General features: G+C 45.4%; 1 non-coding gene across 1 annotated transcript; it reads right to left on the bottom strand.

Moving 5' to 3' along the window:
- Positions 1–14,413: 14,413 nt before the first annotated feature.
- LOC120852383 lies at positions 14,414–14,520 on the bottom strand. The gene has a single exon (XR_005718557.1). It is a non-coding gene; the product is annotated as a U6 spliceosomal RNA (small nuclear RNA).
- Between the last annotated feature and the right edge of the window lie 881 nt (positions 14,521–15,401).

Here is a 15,401-nt window from a genome sequence, read left to right as displayed (position 1 = left end):
CTGCCTCCTTCTATTTGCCCAGCAGCAGGACAAACATTTGCAAAAGAGTCCCTTTCTCCTCTCTATCAGGGAAAACAGAAATTAATAAAATTAAAAACAAACAAACACAGAAGTTCTCTCTCTCATTTACTCCTCTTCCACTCTCCCCTCCTCCTCCACCCCAATCAAATCCAATGCGCCATCAAGCTTGGAGAGTTTAAAGACATTTCTCTTACCTGTCATTTCTGGTCAGGCATACTTTCTTTGTCCTCATTCAACTTTCAGTTACATTTTATGTATATGACTGAAAGCCTGTTAATGGAGCCTACACAAACCTGCTGCTGCTGCTAAGTCGCTTCAGTCGTGTCCGACTCTGTGCGACCCCACAGACAACAGCCCACCAGGCTCCCCCGTCCCTGGGATTTTCCAGGCAAGAACATTGGACCTAGACTTTACAAAATCACTGAAAGAGTTACACAAAAATCTGGTCACATCACTGTCTTGCTTAAAATCTGTTTTATCCACAACAGTTGTTCTCAGACCATAGTCCCCCGTCAGCAGCAGCAGCATCTGCCTGGGAACTTGTCAGAAATGCAAGAGATAGGTTTAACCCCAGGCCTAAGTAAGCAGAAGGCAATGGTACCCCACTCCAGTACTCTTGCCTGGAAAATCCCATGGACGGAGGGCCTGGAAGGCTGCAATCCATGGGGTCGCTGAGAGTCACAGACGACTGAGAGACTTCACTTTCACTTTTCACTTTCATGCATTGGAGAAGGAAATGGCAACGCACTCCAGTGTTCTTGCCTGGAGAGTCCCAGGGACGGCGGAGCCTGGTGGGCTGCGGTCTATGGGGTCTCACAGAGTCAGGCACGACCGAAGTGACTTAGCAGTAAGTAATCAGAAACTCTGGGGAGGATGGCCCCATGTCTGCATTTTAACAAGCCCTCCAGGTGAGGGCAGGCTTCCCAGCCAGCCCAGTGGTAAATAATCCCCCTCCCAGTGCAGGAGGAACAGGTTTGATCCTTCTGTTGGTCCATGGGATGCTGCCTGGAGGAGGAATTGGCAACCCACTCCAGTATGCTTGCCTGGAGAATCCCATGGAGGGAGAAGCCTGGTGGGCTACGGTTCATGGGGTCTCAAAGAGTTGGACAGAATTGAGTGACTAACACTTTCACTTTCCTGAGTTTTTCAGCTGCTAAAAGCTCCCACCAAATGGAAGAAAGTAATAAATTGACAGTCATGAGCATGCTGCCCCCAGACCTACTGGCACCTAAGGATTGATGATGTCAAAGATGAGGCACTGCAGGCAGATTCTTTACCAGCTGAGCCACTAGGGAAACCCCAGGAAACAGGCATGAGATACTATTATCTGGCTATTTCAGAGAGGAACTACCAGATAGAATCTGGGGAAAGAGCTTGCTCCGGGGAAGGTCTCACAGGTCCTGCTTGGTTACGTGTCCACTTTCAGAAATGTGGACTACAATTGTCATGAGTATTCCTTTCCTATTCTGTTATGAATATGTGGTTCATAAACATACATATACATGTATATATTTACATACACACACACACACACAAAAACCAAATAGCTTTGTTTCATCCCCTTTCTTATCCCTTTATCATGTAAGATGTTTTTATTTTATGTCATAGTATTCAAGTATTGATAACTTTATATCATGGTATTCAAGTAACAAGATATCAAGAAGAATAAACTTCATGCAAGGACCCTGCACCATCCCCTGAGGAAAGTATTTCAGTTGTACACAGGACAGTTGTATCATGTTACATAGATGTATGACCTTGTTGTCATCTTTATTTTGCAATTAAGTGTGATTTAGGGAGATGCCTCTGAAGAGGAGCTAAAAAGCCTCTTGATGAAAGTGAAAGAGGAGAGCAAAAAAGTTGGCTTAAAGCTCAACATTCAGAAAACGAAGATCATGGCATCCGGTCCCATCACTTCATGGGAAATAGATGGGGAAACAGTGGAAACAGTGTCAGACTTTATTTTAGGGGGCTCCAAAATCACTGCAGATGGTGATTGCAGCCATGAAATTAAAAGACGCTTACTCCTTGGAAGAAAAGTTATGACCAACCTAGACAGTATATTCAAAAGCAGAGACATTACTTTGCCAACTAAGGTCTATCTAGTCAAGGCTATGGTTTTTCCTGTGGTCATGTATGGATGTGAGAGTTGGACTCTGAAGAAGGCTGAGCGCCAAAGAATTGATGCTTTTGAACTATGGTGTTGGAGAAGACTCTTGAGAGTCCCTTGGACTGCAAGGAGATCCAACCAGTCCATTCTGAAGGAGATCAACCCTGGGATTTCTTTGGAAGGAATGAAACTAAAGCTGAAGCTCCAGTACTTCGGCCACCTCATGCGAAGAGTTGACTCATTGAAAAAGACTCTGCTGCTGGGAGGGATTGGGGGCAGGAGGAGAAGGGGACAACAGAGGATGAGATGGCTGGATGGCATCACTGACTCGATGGACATGAGTTTGAGTGAACTCCGGGAGATGGTGATGGACAGGGAGGCCTGGTGTGCTGCGATTCATGGGGTCACAGAGAGTTGGACACGACTGAGCGACTGAACTGAACTGTGGGTGAGTTGGACACAACTGCAGATACTTAGCATGCACATGGATGGGTGCCAAATTGACAAAGGATGGAATTGTGATGGTTAATTCCAGGTGTCAGCACGTCTGGATAAAGTTGAGACTCATCAAAGCAGTTGAAGGCCTTGATAGAACAAAAGGCAGACCTCCCTCGAACAAGAGGAAACTCTGCTGGCAGACAGGCTTTGGACTTGAACTACGTTACTGGCAACTCCTGATTCTCCTGTCTGAAAGCCCACTCTGTAGATTCTGACCTTGCCAACCCGCCTAATGGCGTGAGGAGCGTCTTAAAATAAATCTCTTTCTCCACATGCACGCCTCCTATTGGTTCTGTTTCTCTGAAGCACTCTGATACACTGCCACACAATTGTGTGCCTTGTCTACGTGCTGGGCTGACAAAGAGATGCTGACCTTCTCCCTTTAAGGGGTGGGGTCTATGATCTCCTTGAACCTGACAAGCCTTTGTAACTGACTCAGTTAGTACAATGAGGAGGAAGTGATGCTGCTTAGCCTCTGAAGCTTGGTCAATAAAAACCACATGGTCCATGGAATGCTGCCTTTGGAATACAACCAGCATGTTGTGAGAAAGCCCAGGCCACGTGGAGGGGCCACCACTGGCCAACGGCCCCGGCTGGAGCTGTTGTGATATAAGCATTGAGAGGGTTGCTTCGTAGGCAGGTTGGTAAGAAGCCCGGGAGTCCCCGAGGAGAGAGGGGTTGGGGTTCTCGAGGAGGAGATAGGAGTGTGGAATTCTCAAGGAGGGGGAAAGGACAAACTTTTTTTTTTTTTTTCCTCTACCTTCCTTGGTCTTAGTCACAGAAAATGTTTTTTTTTTTTTTTTCTTCAAGCCTGCAACTGATGATTACACAACTCAGTTTAAACTCTGTGAAAGAAAGAAAGTGAAAGAAAATTGCTCAGTCATGTCTGACTCTTTGCGATCCCATGGACTGTAGCCTACCAGGCTCTTCCGTCCATGGGATTTTCCAGGCAAGAGTACTGGAGTGGGTTGCCATTGTCTTCTCCTCAGGAAAGGCCTAACTCAGTTTAAACTCTGTACTAGGGATTAAATAAAAACAATGTATGCTGCTTGTGGATAGTTTCTCCTTGCTGAAAAACCTTCTGGCTAATCCTGTTATCTTAAAATGTAAATTATGGGAGTGGGTCTAGTCAGATCTTTACAACCTTGAGACATCCTTTTGACTTATTGTAATAACTAATTAACGTATATAACTCCCTTGCTAACACTTGCGGGGGGGGGGGCACTCTCTGACCCCCTGCTGATGTCTATGTCAGGAGCTTTCTCTGTCCTTTCTCTTACTTTAATATAACTCTGCTACATAAAAGCTCTTGAGTGATCAAGACTGGTCCCTGGTCCTGAAGCTAAATCTTCTTCGGAGATCACGAATCCAACATCGTAAGCTATCAAGATCAGGTATGTCGTGTGAGTGAAGGAACCTTCAAATGATTCCAACCCCCAGCCTTGGAGTCATTCACCTGAGGTGCTAGTTACTGAGGAACAGAGAAAAGCCATCCCTTTTGTGCCCATGCAAGCTCCTCACTCACAGAATCTACAAGCATAATAAATGGAGCTCTTATGCCACTACCTTTGGGGGTTATTTGTTATGCAGTCACAGTAACTGGAACATCACTACTCAGAGCGACACCTGAAGCAGCCCTCAAGAATTCCCAGTCTTATTATTGTAGCATCATGGGAACTTTTGACCAGGCAGGATACATTTCCATATTCAGAATTATTTTCTCCAGGTGTTTTGAAGAATTCTTGACCATCCATAATATCAACCCCCTCTCTTTAAAAATAGCAAGCGGTCTCAATTCAGTCCACTTCAAATAAAAATCACAGACCTTGTTAACAAGTGATCAGTTTCACAGATGGGAAGAAAGTGAAGTGAAGCAAGGACTCTGGGAGCGGGGCTGAGAAGGCAAGCCTGCCCCCTGGCTGCAGATGCAACATGGGCGTCTTTTGCAGGGAATGAAACTCCCGTCCTGGCAGATTCTGGGCGGCTGGATTCAGGACATTTGTCTGCTGCACAGTCTGTTCTTAAACACCCACAACCTTCCAGGCTGTGTTCTCTTGCTCAGACTCTAAGTGGGGCACCATTTCCCCAAGAGCCATCAGCATTCCCGACAGGAGATGATGAGCAAGCACAGGTGATGGTTCTGGGGGTAGAGGTGTGCAGGAGGGGGTTGGGGTAGAGTGGGAGGGAGGCAGACGCTCATGCCTGCTGGCCAGTCAGCACCCAGGCATAAATCATGTCCCTGCCTGCCTTGCTTATAATGAGACCGACCCAGTTAGTGTGATCTCTTTTTCTATTTTACAGTCCCTCTGAAATTCATCCGAGTTGCCCTTTGTCTTCTTCTTTCCATATATCTGGAGTGATGGACTTTATGGCCACTTCTTCGGGGGATACAGAATTATAGATCTCTGGATTTATGTCTGTTTGCTGGGCCCCCTCTGGTCCTGGCATCATAAGGTGAATGCTGGGGCAGCAAGAATGATGTTGCCTTCTAATAGATCTGGACCCATTTCTGATAGCTTATTTTGACAAAAGCATAAAATTCAATGATTGTTGCTTAGCTCAGAAGCCGTAGGAAATTCAAAGGGAGAAAAACAGAATGTTTAAACATGAGCCTTCCCTGTCTCCAAACCGCTTTCTGAGTCAGGTAAACTGTGAATAACAGGGTAAGCTAAGCCAACAAATGACAACAAAGGCTGGTCTAGAAGGAATATGATTTATCCCACAGGATGCTGTACAAACAGGAATTTTCCTGATGTTAAGGGATGGCCACCTGCTACTTGAACAGACAAGGGGTCTGTTAGGGAACCAGAGGGATATGGAAGGCAGCCTCTGAACTGGGTCCCCAAATGACCCTTGTCCACTTGTCCCCATGTTTCCAACTGAGTAGGCCTCTGTGGCCATGAGATATGGCAGTAGTGATAGTGTGACTTTGATGGCTAGGCTGTAGAAGCTATCACTCCCTCTGCTTTGCTTTCTAGGATCCCTGGTTTCAGTGGCAAGCGGGGAGGAGTTTAGGGGGCACCAGCAGCCATATAATGAGAGCCTTCAAGCTCCCCCTGGAAGAGGTCCAAGTGGAGAACAGAGGCCTCCTGCCAATTGCTCCAGAGTCACAAGAGCTGGCGACCTCTACAAGCTGATCCCTGCCTGCCCTCCCCCACTCCCCCACCCAGACTTCAGATGACTGCAAACCAGGCCCGCAGCTTTACTACAACAGCAAGAACGGCTTTGTGTGGATGTCCCCAGCCTAGCTGCTCCCGAATTCCTACTCCCCAGAAGCTGTGAGCAATAATAAATGTTCTTGTTTTAAGTCACTAGATTTTGGGGTCACTTGTTTTGTAGCAATAGATGACTAGTAAGGCTGTATATTGTCACCCTGCTTATTTAACTTATATGCAGAGTACATCATGAGAAACGCTGGACTAGAAGAAGCACAAGCGGGAATCAAGATTGCCGGGAGAAATATCAATAACCTCAGATATGCAGATGACACCACCCTTATGGCAGAAACTGAAGAGGAACTAAAAAGCCTCTTGATGAAAATGAAAGAGGAGAGTGAAAAAGTTGGCTTAAAGCTCAACATTCAGAAAACGAAGATCATGGCATCTGGTCCCATCACTTCATGGGAAATAGATGGGGAAATAGTGGAAACAGTGTCAGACTTTATTTTTTTGGGCTCCAAAATCACTGCAGATGGTGACTACAACCATGAAATTAAAAGATGCTTACTCCTTGGAAGAAAAGTTATGACCAATCTAGATAGCATATTGAAAAGCAGAGACATTACTTTGCCAGCAAAGGCTATGGCTTTTCCAATAGTAATGTATGGATGTGAGAGGTGGACTGTGAAGAAAACTGAGCCCCAAGGAATTGATGCTTTTGAACTGTGGTGTTGGAGAAGACTCTTGAGAGTTCCTTGGACTGCAAGGAGATCCACCCAGTCTGTTCTAAAGGAGATCTGTCCTTAGTGTTCTTTGGAAGGAATGATGCTAAAGCTGAAACTCCAATACTTTGGCCACCTCATGCGAAGAGTTGACTCATTGGAAAAAGACTCTAATGCTGGGAGGGATTGGGGGCAGGAGGAGAAGGGGACGACCGAGGATGAGATGGCTGGATGGCATCACCGACTCGATGGACGTGAGTTTGAGTGAACTTTGGGAGTTGGTGATGGACAGGGAGGCCTGGAGTGCTGCAGTTCATGGGGTCACAAAGAGTTGGAAACGACTGAGTGACTGAACTGAACTGAAGAAAGAAAGAAAAGAAAGTGAAAATGTTCAGTCATGTCCGACTCTTTGCAACCCCGTGGGTTGTAGCCCACCAGGCTCCTCCGTCCATGGGATTCTCCAGGCAAGAATACTGGAGTGGGTTGCCATTTCCTTCTCCAGGGGATCTTCCTGACCTAGGGATCAAACCTGGGTCTCCTGCACTGCAGGCAGACGCTTTACCCTCTGGGTCACCAGGGAAGCCCATTAGATAAAAAATGGGGGTATATAAATTAGGATTTGGTTTGGTCATTTGGAAAAGAAAATCCAAAACAAAGAAGATAAGTGTTTATTTCTCTCTTGTAAGAAATCTAGAGTCAGTGCTGGCTGGTATGGTGCTCCTTGGAGCCAGGAACTCAAGCTAGTTCTCTCTTGTTCTGCCATCCTCAGTATATGGCTCAAAATAGCTGCTCAAGCCCAAAATAGCTGCTCAAGCCCTAGCCATTGCATCCCTATTCCAGCAAGAGGAAGAACAAGAGTAAGAAGGATGCAGCAACTCCATTAATGGCACTTCTGTTTATATGGTCAGAACACAAGCATACAACCCTGCTACCATGGAGGGTTAGGAAGAGACTCTTTATTCTGGGATGCCATATATCTGTCTTATTGTCAGAAATTTAAGGAAAAACAAATAAACACTGGGGTAAACTAGCAATATCTGTGAGCTGGGGATTGGCATTAAGCAGGATTTGCTGCAAGTTGCTAGCTTCGCTAAATCTGAATAATAATTAGGAGTTTGTCAAGGAGAGAGGCACGGTGTCCTACATATGACTGCAGACTATCTGCCATTCCTTGCATTAAATTGTTGCTGTTGTTAAGTGGATAAGTCATGTCCAACTCTTTGCAACCCCATGGACTGTAGCCCACTGGGCTCCTCTGTCCATAGGATTTCCCAGGCAACAGTACTGGAGTAGGTTGCCATTTCCTTCTCTAAGGGATCTTCCCAACCCAGGGATGGAACCTGTGTCTCCTGCATTGGCAGGCAGATTCTTTACCACTGAGCCACCTGGGAAGACTTCTTGGATCTAGAGGTGGAGCCTATTTCTCTTTCTTATGAATCTGGGCTGTGCTGGTCATGTGACCTGTAATGACAAATGGAACTTAGCAGAAGAGACACGGAGCTACTTCCACAGCTGACTTAAAAGATACGCAGCCTTGGCTTTCTGTTTTGGGGCCCTCTCCCCTTGAAACCCAGCTACCGTGTAAGAAGTCTGTCTTCCCTGGATTAATCCTGCTGTGGGAAAGCCCAAGATGGCCATCTGAAGAGAGCAAGCCCATAGGTGGGGGCCCTGCAGTACCAGGCATGAGAGTGAAGCCTTCTCAGACCGTCCAGTCTGGCCTACCAGCTGAATGCACCCAAGGGAATGACCCCAGCTCATATTGCGTGGAACAGAAGTACCAGTCAGGTAAGCCCTGCCTAATTCCAGGCTCACAGAATCATGACCAGTAAGTCAGCTATTGTACTTGTTTGGAGGTATTACTTAGCAATAGATAACTGAAACTAAAAGAGGGCGGCTCTTCTAGGGAGAGGAAACAGCATAAGCAAACATATAGTGCTGAGAGGCAATCTGCTCTATGCAAGGAATTCTCCATGGTCTGATGTGTTGAAGGGTACAGTGGCCTTAGGGTACCTGCTGATAGGAAGGTCTGGTGTGTGCCACCCTCTGGAGGGTGGAGTCAGGAGTCTTCTACCAAGAGCTTTCAAAGTGGAGAGGGTGTCCTCATGGAAGGTTGGCCACATCCACTCACAGCATACGGATGTGAGAGTGGGACCATAAAGAAGGCTGAGCACCGAAGAATTAATGCTTTTCAACTGTGGTGCTGGAGAAGCCTCCTGAGAGTCCAGTCCCTTGGACCGCAATGAGATCAAACTAGTCAATCCTAAAGGAAATAATCTTGAATATTCACTGGAAAGAATGATGCTGAAGATCCAATACTTTGACCTGATGTGAAGAGCTGACTCATTGGAAAAGATCCTGATGCTGGGAAAGATTGAAGGCAGGAGAAGTGGGCAACCGAGGATGAGAGTTGAATGGCATCACTCACTCAATGGACAGGAGTCTGACCAAACTCCGGGAGATAGTGAAGGACAGGGAAGCCTGGCCTGCTGTAGTCCATGAGGTTGCAAAGAGTCGGACATGACTTCACAACTGAAAAACAGCAACAGCAACAACTCACAGCAGGATTCAGGATCCAGAGCATTGCTGCTAAGTTCTCTCTTCTCATAAGACGTAGATCTGTGGGCAAACTTCCTGGGGAAGCTTTGAGGAGTGAGACATTACCTGGGTGGAATGATGAATACGTTTGTATTATGTATTGGGAGGAAGGACTTGGGGGATGGGTTATATAATGAAAGCATTGCGTTTTCTAATTGACTTCCTCCACATCAAAACAACTCTTTCTTGCTGTTTCCTTCTTGGTGATGGCTAGATCCTTAAAACCTAGGAAGGAGGGCTCAGGAAATTTAGGGTCTTTTCCTCCATTGCATATGGCACATTCATTTCATCTTCATTTTTGGTTGTGAGAAAATGAACATATATTCACGGGTAGTTTTTGATAGTGCCTTCACGACTGGGGCCATGACTTTAGAGCCACAGTAAGTTTCTTACTGTTCCATTCTAGAACATTTGAAGAAATGATCTGAGTGATCATAATGCAATATCTATATGGATGAATGTTTCATCTTCTTCCTTCATATCTGTTAGGAATGTGTTGGGTGGCAAGCCAGAGGGTATTAACAGTAGCTCAAATATATAAGACATTTTCCAGCTACAAGACATCTAGCGGCAGACAGACCTGGGCTGGTAACGTAGCTCACCACCATTCATCAAGGATCCAGTCTCCTGATTTCTGCTTCAAAAGCCTTAGCATGAAGACATCTTTGTGGCTCATCTCTGCCTTTCCAGGGATCATGTCCAGAAGACAAAGAGTATCTGCTGTTCAGATCTTTCCTTTTTAAAAAGGAACTTTCATTTTCATCTAGGCAGAAGTGGATCTCATGCTGTCTCTTTACAAGGGAGTCTGGAAAGGCAACCTTTTCTTTTTTTCTTTTCCCAGGCTGTATAACAGTGCTTCCCTGGTGGCTCAGAGGTTAAAGTGTCTGCCTGCAATGTGGGAGACCTGGGTTGGATCCCTGGGTTGGGAAGATCCCCTGGAGAAGGAAATGGCAACCCAGTCCAGTATTCTTGCCTGGAGATTCCTATGGACAGAGGAGCCTGGCGGGCTATAGTCCAGGGGGTCGCAAAGAGTCACACTTGACTGAGTGACTTCACTTTCATTTTCACTACAGAGAAGGGCAAGGGGAAAGGGTGATGGCTTCGCTGTTGGCTCAGACAGTAAAGAATCCGCCTGCAATACAGGAGACCCTGGTTCAATTCCTGGGTCAGGAAGATGTCCTGGAGAAGAGAATGGTTACCCACTCCAGTATTCTTGCCTGGAGAATTCCATGGACAGAGGAGCCTCTAGGGCCCCTGCTCATGGGGTCACAAAGAAATGACTCAGCATCTCACACTTTTGCTTCACTTTCAAGGGGAAAGGGGAATGTGTGTGGCCAGTCCACGGACTCCTTCAGGGGGCCCATCCTCTCTACACTCTCAAGGGCCTGGGTAACCCAAGGATGTATTTCTTAGGGCTGCCTTTGCAGCTAAAATCCATCTGGTCTGCAGTGACCTATGGTACACCTTACCTGAAAATACATATCACAGTCTCTCTTGGGTGTACGGATATTACAGGAAAATTCCACCAAACACGATTGGCTATGGGCCCAAAATGTTCAATTACATAAAATTCTGGGTTATTGTGAAGTTATGGAAATAAATGTTGGTGGAAAAGTCCCAGCTGGGAGTTTTAATTATGTTTGCAGCTTTACCCAGCATGGCTGCAGTTCCTAGATTGGTGCCGTCAGCTCAGCTACAATTTGGCGCCACCTAGTGGTGGCTGTCTTCCCACCTAATGATTTATGCAGAGTTTCCGGGATTAGGTGAAGGAAGGAACGTCGCTCAGTCGTGTCCGACTCTTTGCGACCCCATGGACTGTAGTCTACCAGGCTCCTCTGTCCATGGGATTTTCCAGGCAATAAGGGAATGGCAATCCAATCCAGTATTCTTGTCTGTAAAATCGCACGGACAGAGGCTTCTGGTGGGCCGCAGTGCATGGGGCTGCAAAGAGTTGGACACGACTGAGCGACTAAGCACGCACAGATAAAGAAAAGCTGCCTGGTTATTTTCTTCACAACTATAGTCTCATTTCTGTAATTAAATTATCAGGTCCAGTATTATGATCAAAATTCACAACTTGAAAGGACAGCTTCCTTCTCCCCAGCTTAGCAATACTATGAAGGGTGCAGTCACTCTCATTTCTGCTCTCCTGTCTCCCATTAGCTATTGTTTCCGACCCTTGGGGAGGGATAACATCTGGCAGAAAGGAGACTCACCTTTGGTTGGTGGGTCCCTTTGTGATCTGAATCTGGTGCTCTTGGGCTCAATCATGCCCAAGGTTGATTTTTTTTTTTTTAGCTCAGAGTTACTTTTTGTTGGTTCCTTGGGAGATTCTTGTGCTGGTATTCGCCAAACATAGCTCACATGATGCAGGTGACGTCTGTCCTCGGGTTAAAGTGTTAGTCCCTCAGCCGGGTCCGACTCTTTGCAGCCCCGTGGACTGTAGCCTGCCAGGCTCTTCTGTCCATGGAATTTTCCAGGCAAGAATACCAGAGTGGGTAGTCATTGCTTCCTCTATGGGACCTTCCTGACCCAAGGATTGAACCTGCGTCTCCTGCATTGCAGGCAGATTCTTTACCGTCAGAGCCACCAGGGAGGCCCCCATCTTTATTTAAAGCATGAATAAAATGGGGTCCTTTGGGGGTCTGTCTCTGCATCCTTCAGCTTCTCCAGGCAGCTCTCTTGGGGACATTCCCTTCGAAGAGAGCTTCAAGTCCACTCTCCACAGGTGCAGTTAGCCCTGAGGGCGAAGGTCACACATATTCCCCCGCAGCTGCTGGAACTGTCCTCTGCTTACACAGCTGCCTTCTCTTCCCTCCGGCTCTTTTTCTGCCCTGCTGCCTTGGTGCCCTCTAATCACAGCTTCTCAGAGTATGCCTTCTGCTTCCCAAACTCCTGAGATCAAAAGTTCTGAGTAGTCCCCCGGAAAATGCTTCATCCCTTGAGAGAGGAAAAATATGGGGTATATAGTATCTATTCAGAACTGCTACACTGCATAACTCTCAGGTGTACCACTTCTATAAATTGATACAAAATAGAATGAGAATATAGAATATACTGTGAATGGTGCCCCCTGGAGGAGGGAGGCTGCAGCTCGGCCAGATTGTATTACCTTTGGAACTTCAGACGGTGGATCCTGTTACAGGTCCTAGTATAATAAGAGAGCTAACACACATAGAGTTACGACAGTGCTGTGCACTGTTGTAGATCCTTTACCTATTTTATTCAATCTTCATATCAATCCTTCAAGATCAACATTATTCATGGTTATTTCACAAAAGAGTGAACTGGAGCCCAGATTTGTTCAAGGTTACACAGCTGAGTGCTATCATTGTAAACAACTGTTTTATTGACATCTATTAAAAAAAAGTCAAATTAACTTAAAAACTTTTTTAAACAAGAAAAACCAGTTTAGAAAGCTTCCTTGAGGTCTTCTCAATGGCTTCACAGATGCTGCTGCTGCTGCTGTTAAATTGCTTCAGTTGTGTCTGACTCTGTGCAACCCCATAGACGGCAGCCCACCAGGCTCCCCCGTCCCTGGGATTCTCCAGGCAAGAACACTGGAGTGGGTTGCCATTTCCTTCTCCAATGCATGAAAGTGAAAAGTGAAAGTGAAGTCGCTCAGTCGTGTCCGACTCTTCGAGACCCCATGGACTGCAGCCCACCAGGTTCCTCCATCCATGAGATTTTCCAGGCAAGAGTACTGGAGTGAGGTGCCATCGCCTTCTCCATCACAAATGCTTATAAGAGCAATTAAGAATATCAGCAAAAAACTTGAAAAAACACAAAAAAATATCTAGCTATTGTTTCTTTTTTTGGCTTATCTCTTTTTTAATTTATTTAAATTTTTATTTTTACTTTATTTTACTTTACAATACTGTATTGGTTTTGGCATACATTGACATGAATCTGCCACGGGTGTACATGAACTCCCAAACATGAACCCCCCTCCCACCTCCCACCCCACATCATCCCTCCGGATCATCCCCGTGCACCAGCCCCAAGCATCCTGCATCCTGCATCGAACATAGACTGGCAATTCGTTTCTTACATGATAGTATACATGTTTCAATGCCATTCTCCCAAATCATCCCACCCTCTCCCTCTCCCTCAGAGTCCAAAAGTCCGCTCTACACATCTGTGTCTCTTTTGCTGTCTTGCTACAGGGTCATCATTACCATCTTTCTAAATGCCATATATATGTGTTAGTATACTGTATTGGTGTTTTTCTTTCTGGCTTACTTCACTCTGTATAATTGGCTCCAGTTTCATCCATCTTATTAGAACTGATTCAAATGTATTCTTTTTAATAGCTGAGTAATACTCCATTGTGTATATGTATCACAGCTTTCTTATCCATTCATCTGCTGATGGACATCTAGGTTGTTTCCATGTCCTGGCTATTATAAACAGTGCTGCGATGAACATTGGGGTACACATGTCTCTTTCAGTTCTGGTTTCCTCAGTGTGTATGCCCAGCAGTGGGATTGCTGGGTCATAAGGCAGTTCTATTTGCAATTTTTTAAGGAATCTCCACACTGTTCTCCATAGTGCCTGTACTAGTTTGCATTCCCACCAACAGTGCAAGAGGGTTCCCTTTTCTCCACACCCTCTCCAGCATCCATTGCCTACAGACTTGTGGATCGCAGCCATTCTGACTGGTGTGAAGTGGTACCTCATTGTGGTCTTGATTTGCATTTCTCTAATAATGAGTGACGTTGAGCATCTTTTCATGTGTTTGTTAGCCATCCATATGTCTTCTTTGGAAAAATGTCTATTTAGTTCTTTGGCCCATTTTTTGATTGGGTCGTTTATTTTTCTGGAATTGAGCTGCATAAGTTGCTTGTATATTTTTGAGATGTTTGTCAGTTGCTTCATTTGCTATTATTTTCTCCCATTCTGAAGGCTGTCTTTTCACCTTGCTTATAGTTTCCTTTGTTGTACAGAAGCTTTTAATTTTAATTAGATCCCATTTGTTTATTTTTGCTTTTATTTCCAGTATTCTGGGAGGTGGATCATAGAGGATCCTGCTGTGATTTATGTCAGAGAGTGTTTTGCCTATGTTCTCCTCTAGGAGTTTTATAGTTTCTGGTCTTACATTTAGATCTTTAATCCATTTTGAGTTTATTTTTGTGTGTGATGTTAGAAAGTGATCTAGTTTCATTCTTTTACAAGTGGTTGACCAGTTTTCCCAGCACCACTTGTTAAAAAGATTGTCTTTACTCCATTGTATATTCTTGCCTCCTTTGTCAAAGATAAGGTGTCCATATGTGTGTGGATTTATCTCTGGGCTTTCTATTTTGTTCCATAAAAATATGGAACGCTTCACGAATTTGCGTGTCATCCTTGGGCGGGGGCCATGCTAATCTTGTCTGTATCATTCCAATTTTAGTATATGTGCTTCCGAAGCGAGCACTAGCTATTGTTTCAAAGAGGTAAAGATCTGTTTCTTTTAAAAAAAGGAATTACCGCGAATGAATTTTTTAAAAGTTCTTTGGATGGTTATTTAAAATGCGATAAGTAAAATAGACATTTATGTTGATTAAAACAAGATTTAATATTACTACCCTACGTAACTTTGGCTTCCCTGGTGGCTGAGACTGTAAAAAATTTGCCTGCCAATGTGGTAGTCCCAGGTTCTATCCTTGGGTCGGAAAGATCCCCTGGAAAAGGGCATGGCAACCCACTCCAGTACTCTTGCCTGGATAATTCCATGGACAGAGGAGCCTGGAAGGCTGTAGTCCACGGGGTCACAAAGAGTCGGACATAACTGAGTGACTAACACTAACACACACCTAGCCAGAGGCAGGGCTAGAATTCAAACCCAGAGAGTACAGCTCCCAAAGCTGTTGTTCTAAGTCCATCTGAAACATTTTGCCTGAGGTTTCACTTTTCTCCTGTCCTTCTGGGCCAGCTACTCATGGTACAGCAAGCAACTTGAGGTTACGCAGATGTGGGTCAGCTACCACTGCTGTTCAGTAGCTATGTGGCTTTCGGTTCAGTTCATTTCAGTCCCTCAGTCGTGTCCGACTCTTTGTGATCCCATGGACTGCAGCACACCAGGCCTCCCCGTCCAACACCAACACCGGGAGCTTGCTCAAACTCATGCCCACCGAGTCGGTGATGCCATCCAACCATCTCATCCTCTGTTGTCCCCTTCTCTTGCCTTCAATCTTTTCCAGCATCAGGGTCTTTTCCAATGAGTCAGTTCTTTGCATCAGGTGGACAAAGTATTGGAGTTTCAGCTTTAGCATCAGTTCTTCCAATGAATATTCAGGACTGATCTCCTTTAGGATT

The sequence above is a fragment of the Oryx dammah genome, unplaced genomic scaffold (assembly GCF_014754425.2).
Source record: "Oryx dammah isolate SB20612 unplaced genomic scaffold, SCBI_Odam_1.1 HiC_scaffold_25, whole genome shotgun sequence".
NCBI classification, from domain to species: Eukaryota; Metazoa; Chordata; class Mammalia; order Artiodactyla; family Bovidae; genus Oryx; species Oryx dammah.
This window is presented reverse-complemented; position numbering and strand designations above follow the sequence as displayed.